The sequence below is a fragment of the Balaenoptera ricei genome, chromosome 7, assembly GCF_028023285.1.
Source record: "Balaenoptera ricei isolate mBalRic1 chromosome 7, mBalRic1.hap2, whole genome shotgun sequence".
NCBI classification, from domain to species: Eukaryota; Metazoa; Chordata; class Mammalia; order Artiodactyla; family Balaenopteridae; genus Balaenoptera; species Balaenoptera ricei.
In genome coordinates this window covers 68,561,567-68,571,069 of record NC_082645.1, presented here as the reverse complement: position 1 = coordinate 68,571,069, position 9,503 = coordinate 68,561,567, and positions in this window count along the sequence as shown.

Below are 9,503 nucleotides of genomic sequence, written 5' to 3'. Positions count from 1 at the left end.
CCCATTTACAAAAAAAATCAGCACACAAAAATAAATCTGTGCATCAGCAAAAACCAAAAATGAAATCTTATAGAAAACTGATACTACTCAAAAAATACAAATATGCAGAAATAAACTTCACAAAAGATGTATAATAACTATATGAAAGAAACATAAAATGTTATTGGAAAAATATAATAATGTGAAAATTTGCCATGGTTATGGATGAAAAGTTTCAAAACTAGAAATATGTCAAACTTCTGCTTTATTAGTCCATAATTATAGTGCAATTAAAATAAAATTCTTAATAGCATTTTACATAACCAGACAAACTGAATCTATGAGGGGTTCATGGTCCAATACAATTCTGAAAAAGTAGAACAAAGAGGGGAACCTTGTCCTGGCATATCTTATGACAATTCTAATAATTGAAACAAAATAGTAAAGACCTAATGCCAAGCATCTATGGGAACTTAGGACATAATAGAAGAATCATTAGAATTCAGTTGGAAAAAGAATGTATTAGTAAATAAATGATATTAAGAAAATTGGTCTTTTATACAGAAAAATATTGACTTTTATATTAATTCATTTATGAGTTTTCATTTATAGATAGCTTCTAAAGAATTTTTCTTTCTTCCCTGAAGCATTGTCTCTTCTAAAGCAGAAATTTACCTAAACTCAGATCTTCTCATCTTGTTTAAGCCAAGTGCCTTTTGTCAGAATTGAGTAAGATCGAAATAGTCCTGTGGTAACTGTCAGACTTAATGAAGGGAGTAACTGAAGTTCTGGCAGCATTAGACTAAACAAACCATATTCAAATTTTCTATATCATTTTATTACAAGATTCCAATTTCAATATTGACCTTTCTTTTAATGTTTTATATATTTTCCTCAGGACATGAGATATTTTACTAGTTGAAAACAGAAGGGAAATATTTAAAAACAACATGGTTTTTATTTCAAAAGCCAATTCATAAGCTGATCCATTTCAGGTAGGAGATGGAAAAATGCAAAGAGTAATTTTCTGGAATTCATAATGACTTAAACACAGACCCATTCATTAAGACTTTATAAACAAATTATGTGATATTGAAAATACTGTTAATCAAATAGCTTTAACACTAGGACTTTAAACTAATATGTAAGGCACTTCTTGCAGGGAGTAGGCAGTGGTGCTTACACACATTTGTGTGCAGACTAAGCACTTCAGGCCATTAAAAATGAAGATCCCCATAGGTCACCTGAGAGATCCCAGCCATAGGCTCTGGAGGTGAGCCTGGGGCTCTTTGTTGGTAACGAGACCCCATGTGACTCTTAGGCAAGGGCCCTTTTATCCCATTTTGGGAAAGGTGGGGAAGGAGGACCAGGGGGATCTCCTTTCCGGTTCCTCTTTTGGCAAGTAGCATTGCCGTCTTCCTCTTTCTCTTTTCTGCTCCCCAAATACAAAGATGTAGGTAGCTGAAATGGACACTGGGTGGGCAAGGAGAGAAACATCAAATCCCTTTATACTTTTGATCCTACGGTCCTTTAAGGTGTACTCGGCTATTTATTTGAGGTTCTCTGCTATTGCATGCACCGTCATTTGGTCCAAAAGACCTGGGTGCTTGGTCTAACTTTTCAAACATTATCTATCCTCTGAGTCGTGAATAACAAAACTGTAATTTGGCCTAAATCACAGTGGTGCAGTGAAGCTGAAATGAAAAAGCATATGTAAAATGGTATGCGATGCAAATGTGAAATCATATCTTCATTACTAGATTTTGTTTATTAAAGATAGCTAAAATATTCTAAAGGTAAATGTCTATACTTTTTTGAATATGTGTAGTTTTTTAAAAAAATTTTTATTTAAAAAGGGAACCATATCACTACAAGCTCTAAATAAGAATTTGAATTTGAATTCTCAACCTGAAAAATGTACTCATTAATCTTTGATTTCTTAATAAACCAGATGTAACCAGAAAGACCCACTTCTCCAGCCAATGGAGAAATACAAATATGATATCTTTTCTACTTCTTTAGTTAATTACTTGATCGCTCCTCTATCTTCACTAGCCATAGAAGGCAGAACCCAGAATCTCCCTTTTAGGACATCATTGGGCCAGTTGTCCAAGATTCCTGGGGCTTACTTACTAAGGTCCACAGCTGTTGGAGCTGATTTCAAGCATGAGGTGGTGAGCAGTGGGACATTCTAATCAATTACTTGTAGGTCTGATTCAGGGATGCCCTTGCCTCTGTTTTCACCACTCCGTGCTGCTATTGTAATCTGTTCCTTTGCATCAAGCAAGGATTATCCTTTTTCATTCAGTCATGATATCTGATTTGGCACCCAGGATATAGCGCTGTCAGTCACATTCATGTGCAGAACACTTATTTTGTACCTAAATGATGAGGCAAAAAGGCTTGAAGGGGCTTCTAGTCTCAGCCATACATTCATGAACTTCGTGGTCCTGGTCTTAAGATTCTCCCTTATAGTATGGCAAGATCCTCTTTGCAGTCATTGGTGTTGTTTTCTACCAATGACCCCCAGTCAGACCATCTCAAGTCCTGAGCACAGAGAATAAGTTAGGTCGAAATCCTTTTCTTTCTGGTAGCCTTCTCTGTTGCTAGGAAATTTTCTCCCTTCTCCCTGTGATGTCCTGCATTTCAAGAGTTTATTAGAAGCAGCAGCCTTCGTCAAATCAAAAAAATAATTGTTTTATACTCTTCCCCGAGAGTAACAAGTGTAAAACTGGCGTTTGTAAAATAGGAGGTGCTGGTCCAGTGACTCTGAAAACAAAGAACTAAATGCTCCAAGGTGACTTGTGTTTTCTAAATCTCACCTAAACAAGGGTTAATGACTACCACAGGATTTTGAAATTTTTGTGCTTGAATGCTTTTAAGTGGGCTATGCATTAATTTTTCCTTATATGTCCCTTTATATGTTCCAGTTACCTTACATTCAACAAGCCCATTCGCATATGCATACCCATTTAGCCTCTGCAAACATTTTCCTTCACGTGTCTCCTCAAAATTGACTCAAACTTGCCTTTTTTGCTTAAAAAGGAAAAGTTTAGCTTACCAGGCACCCTCCTACACAAACATTACCTTTCCTAATTGATTCATCTATCGAGATGTTTACATTGTTACATATTATGTAGGGTTCAGTTCTATACTTGAAGCTTTATTATTAAAAATAATCTAGAGATAGAGAAAAAACTTTGAGTAAAGCATATCTTCTTTATAGGTTTAACGTATTTTTCTTTCAACAAAAATATTTGCCAGCTTGTAAACTACTCACATGTCCCGATGATATGCACTTAATGATGGTGATCATCAGAAGTATAACACCAATATTAAAGGTTATTTTCATTTTAACTTAAAACTTTCTTCTAGATAATGATTATTTCAGGTATAAAACTGTGAATATGAGTTTCTTTGAAGTGAAAATATCAATAAACTGGGAAACATGGACAATGAAGATGTTTTGTATCCAAATGATGAGGCAAAGACACGACCTCATTGAATTTCCATATTCTCTTATGCAGAGAGGGAATATAATGGCTCATAATCATTTTGTGAGAGAGATATGAGAAAAATGCATATTTATGATACATCATTGAATAGCTGAACTTATAAAAATTGTGTGCAAATTGATTTTTTTCAGGTTGAATTAGAAATGCCATAGGAAAAATGTTTTTAGGAAATTTATAGTGCCTTCTTTTATGGATGGTGTTGTTACTTCTTAACGCGTCATGTCTTCAGGTTAAAGTTTAATCCATTATTTTTCTCATTGAAAAATACATTTGACCATATAACAATCCCCTGAAAATATTTTGAAAGAAAGCTACAGTAATTTTGGGCATAATCTTTTTTAATTATAGGAAGGCCAACATTCTAATTAAATTCTTATAAATAATATTTTTAAATTGTGTAAAAAATCTGGTTAATTGGCCAACACAATAATGGCCTTTTTTTCTTATTTCTTGTCAGGTACTTTGGTAAACAAATTTCAGGTTTTTAAAAGATTAAGTTTGGAAGTTTTTGAGGATTTGGATTACTGATAAAGAGGTAGTAAAAGTAATAGGGGACAATTTAAAATAAATTGTATATAGATTAGAATTCTCACTTGAAGGCAATGATAAAACGTTCTTAGCAAGAAATTTGGTAAAATATTAATAAATACTAAAAAATAACAGCACTTTACTATTTGTAGCTTGTTTAACAAATACAATACTATCAAATTTTGTGTTTAATGGAAGGTCAGTTGAAGCAAAATGGAACACATTCTCATCAGTGCACTGTAGTCATTTATTGCTATTTCATTGTAATATACTTGTTGATTTAGGTCATTCTTAGTAATATTCTTTTCATAATCACTAAATCTACCTGCAAACCCTGAGGAAGAAAAAGAAAGAAAGAATATATGTACAACACTGGGTATATATTTATACTTAAATTATACTTAACTTATCCTTAGTTTCTGATTTTTTTTCCAGTTATGATGTTTATATAGTTCACACTTGGTTCACTCAAGTTATATGACTTTGAAGTTTTATCTATAGCTGGATAAATACACCATTTGGCTCCTTAGAATTATGAATCGAATGTAAAGAACAATGGTGATCTATTATTACAGCTAAGAGAAAAAGTTATTTAGTAACAAATGCATAATCTATCTGTTCCCATATTCACTTGTCACGTGAGGCATGTTTTGTTCCATCTTTTATGCAAGGTCTCTTCTCAAAAAGGAAAGAGATAAGAAAAATACATTGAAAAAATTTTTATATCTGTAGTCTTTTTAAAAATTTCATTAATTTTTTTGCTAGTCTGAAAAAAATCTTTCCTATTTTTTAAATCCTTTTCAAAAATTTCAATACACCACTGTTTTAACTGTATCCTTAAATATGCTACATGTCTCTATTTTTAATGACTTGTGGTATATTCCCAGTGATGAAGATACCATTAGTTCAATTGCTTTTTTCCTCTCCTTGGTTTAGAGTAGAAGGACGTTTTCTCTTTCACAAACATACAAAATGACATTGTTTAGCTTTCTAGGTCTCTTAAGTGGTAATTTGGGGAGAAAATAGTTCTCCTACTATAGCTGTTGTACAAAATGACAAAGGTAGAAACAACTGCTTCTGTCCCAAAGGCACAACTGTCCATACTCAAAGTGAATGTCATTCCAAGAATCAATTATGTGTTGAGAAAGAAACCACTCAAGGCACTAGACTGTATTTTCAAAGAGTAAAACAAAGGCATCTCTAGTTTATAGGTTTTTTTCATAGGAGGAGAAAATCTTAGACATTCTTTTCTCACTTTTTTAGGTGGCTTAAATCTCACAAATATATTGGCACATTGTTTTACAGTTACCTTCCAATTTTTTTCTAGTGGAAAACTGTTTCACCTTACACAAGGCAGCAGTCTTCATCTGACCAAAATAATATTTACCCCCAAATGTTAACATTCTAACTCAAGTGCCCAAAGTGGAAACAGCTAAGAATTTTATTGGCCATAACAAACAATATAAATTGAAAAAAAAAGATTTTTAACCACCCATCCAAATAAACATTTTAACCTGTTTATTTGGTGATATTATATACCATAATAACCAGACAGCAACATTTTAATTTCCCCTTTTTGTTTAATTCAGGCAATGGTTTTTATTTCCTCCTAATATATTGATGGGGAGTTGTTCACATTTGTGAAGCATATTCCTTTTCAAAGAGTTGGACTATCAGTCTAGGTCTAATTAACCATGGGAGCTCAGCAAACATGGAAACATTTGGGGACCAACAGTACTTGGATTCCAGGCTGTTGGTTCATGTTAAAGTCAATCCAACTGCGGCCTATGGGTCCAGATGCAGAACTAAGCCTCTTAAGAGGCTGGGAAGAGCCATGTACTTATCAGGCTTAGGCCAGATGGGTAGTGCCATTTTTACTGAATGAAAGCAAACAAAAATTGAGGCAGACATCAAGTCACATAAAATGGGCATATGGGGAGAGATTACTAGGTGAGGTTTCATATTTTAGTTGGCATGCTGGGGGCCAGGACCTTACTCTTGGTGTCCCAAATCCTATAATTTGAATGGCCATATTCATTGTAAAGCTCACCAGTGTTCTTAAACCACTGCAGGACTTTGAAAGGACCTAATGGATTGAAGGACTTTGGGATGTGGTAGTGTTAACCTAGTAGATTAACACAGAGTAGGGATTGACACTACTTAAAATAATATAGGGGACTTCTCTGGTGGCACAGTGGTTAAGAATCCGCCTGCCAGTGCAGGGGACACGGGTTCGAGCCCTGGTCCGGGAAGATCCAACATGCCGTGGAGCAACTAAGCCCGTGTGCCACAACTACTGAGCCTGCGCTCTAGAGCCCATGTGCCACAACTACTGAAGCCGTGCACCTAGAGCCCATGCTCCACAACAAGAAAAGCCACTGCAATGAGAAGCCCACGCACCGCAACAAAGAGTAGCCCCCGCTCGCCACAACTAGAGAAAGCCCGTGCACAGCAACGAAGACCCAGCGCAGCCAAAAATAAATTTATAAAAAAAAAGGTAAAAAAATAATATAAATACGTCAGAATTATTCCTATCAATAGAAAAAAAAAGAAAAACCACACTGAAGAAATCCTCCTATCATCTGCTAACATGAATAATAGGATCTTATCTTCTTTTAAGTAGATTCTGGCCTTTTCAAATCAGCAAACACTCTGAAGATCCCAAATTTCTCTCAGAGAACCCTTTGGATAAGCTTTCTACTGTCTCTACTTAGCGGTCCAGAAACTTCCCAAGACACAAGATCACTACACCTAGTATCAAGAACGCAAGTTTAAGGAGATTAGTGACAACTGACATGACCTCACAAGAGGCAGTCCCCGGTCACATTTTCAGCTGGCCGCCACTACTCTTAACTAACAAACAGTATCAGTGCTGTCAGCACACCAGCCACCTCGTTACAACCTTGGAAGTAGACTAAAATGATTTTTCTTACAGCTGAATCTGGCTCTAATGTGCTGTTATTTAGCACTTGGTAACATTTTACAGATTCATGCCTTGGAAGACTGACTGGTCCAGGCTCTCAGTGTTTTACTAAATCATTTCAACAGCCCCTCAGTAAGTCCTCTGCTTCCTTCTAATCCTTTGTTTCCTCCATACAATATACTAAATAGCTGTTAACTTTGAGTGCATTTTAATTGATTATTTCTATCTTAATCAACCAATCCTAACTGATTCACTATTTCGCAGGCTATTCAGCACTCATGCAATTTCCTGTATAATTCCTGATGTTTTCTTATTAACAGGGAGTCAAGATGGTGCTGAAAGCATTGGGTTAGAATTCCAGTCCAGCCAACTGCTTGACATGTGATTAAAGGCAAGTTTCATCTTCAGCAACATGATGATAGTAATACATCCTTTTAAGTTTGATGAGGATTCCCTGAGATTAAATGAGATAGTCCGTCAAGACCCCAGATGGAGTCAATTACTGAGTAAGCCTTGAACAATTGGTAGTTCCATAATTTCCTGAGTTTTCAGCCATTTCTTCTGAAGATTCTAAATTTCTTAATGGTAAAGATGAATAATATTGGTAGGAATACTATTTTATTCGTGCACATGTTTTAAACATTAATGTCAAATCTATCAATAGTTTCTTTTATGGCATATGTACTTTGTATCTTTCAAAGTTCTCCAAGATTACACATATATTTTTTGAATGCTCTTATAGTTTTACTTTAGACATTTATATCTTTAATCTACCTCGAATATATGTTGTTTTTGTCTTGGCACCAAGTTAGGAATCTAACAATTTTTTTTCACCTCCATTTGTTCAGTCCTATTCTCAGTAGTTTGGCAGGCCCCACACCATGGATTCTGTTCTCCTCCATTTCCGTATGTATATGAATGTATCAGTGTCATACAATTCTAATTGTTATATTTTTATAGCATACCATGAAATCTGATAGCATGAATTCTCCATCTTTTTCCTTCTTTCCTTAAATTTTTTTGGCTACTTTTGCATCTTTTCTGAGAATTGGACTGTCAAGTTTCATTTAAAAATCTTGTTAGTTTTTTTGATATTGAGCTGCAGGAGCTGCTTGTAAATTCTGGAGATTAATCCTTTGTCAGTTGCTTCATTTGCAAATATTTTCTCCCATTCTGAGGGTTGTCTTTTCGTCTTGTTTATGGTTTCCTTTGCTGTGCAAAAGCTTTTAAGTTTCATTAGGTCCCATTTGTTTATTTTTGTTTTTATTTCCATTTCTCAAAAATGGGCAGAAGACCTAAATAGACATTTCTCCAAAGAAGATATACAGATTGTCAACAAACACATGAAAGAATGCTCAGCATCATTAATTATTAGAGAAATGCAAATCAAAACTACAGTGAGATTATCATCTCACACCGGTCAGAATGGCCATCATCAAAAAATCTACAAACAATAAATGCTGGAGAGGGTGTGGAGAAAAGGGAACCCTGTTGCACTGTTGGTGGGAATGTAAATTGATACAGCCACTATGGAGAACAGTATAGAGGTTCCTTAAAAAACTAAAAATAGAACAACCATACGACCCAGCAATCCCACTACTGGGCATATACCTAGAGAAAACCGTAATTCAAAAAGAGTCACGTACCACAATGTTCACTGCAGCTCTATTTACAATGGCCAGGACATGGAAGCAACCTAAGTGTCCAACGACAGATGAATGGATAAAGAAGATGTGGCACATATATACAATGGAATATTACTCAGCCATAAAACGAAACGTAATTGAGTTATTTGTAGTGAGGTGGATGGACATAGAGTCTGTCATACAGAGTGAAGTAAGTCAGAAAGAGAAAAACAAATACCGTATGCTAACACATATATATGGAATCTAAAAAAAAAAAAAAAAAAAAAAAAAGAGTGGTCATGAAGAACCTAGGGGCAAGACAGGAATAAAGACACAGACCTACTAGAGAATGGACTTGAGGATACAGGGAGGGGGAAGGGTAAGCTGGGACAAAGTGAGAGAGTGGCATGGACATACATACACTACCAAATGTAAAATAGATAGCTAGTGGGAAGCAGCCGCATAGCACAGGGAGATCAGCTTGCTGCTTTGTGACCAACTAGAGGGTTGGGATAGGGAGGGTGGGAGGGAGGGAGACGCAAGAGGGAAGAGATATGGGGACATATGTATACGTATAACTGATTCACTTTGTTATAAAGCAGAAACTCACACACCATTGTAAGCAATTATACTCCAATAAAGATGTTAAAAAAAAAAATCTTGTTAGGCTTTGAATTGGGATTGCATTTATTTTGCAACTTATTTAGTGGAGAATGTCTATCTTTACTATATTTTATTTCTGTTTGGAATTAATTAATAGATTAATTAATCTATTTAATTATATCTTCTTTTATGTCCTATGGTAATGTTTTTATTATAGATATTGCACATTTACATTAGTTTTATTTCTAGATATTTTCTTTAATTTTCTGTCATTTTCATTTATGACTAGGGCTTTTTTTAATTTACATTTTCTAATTTTCCATTGCTGAT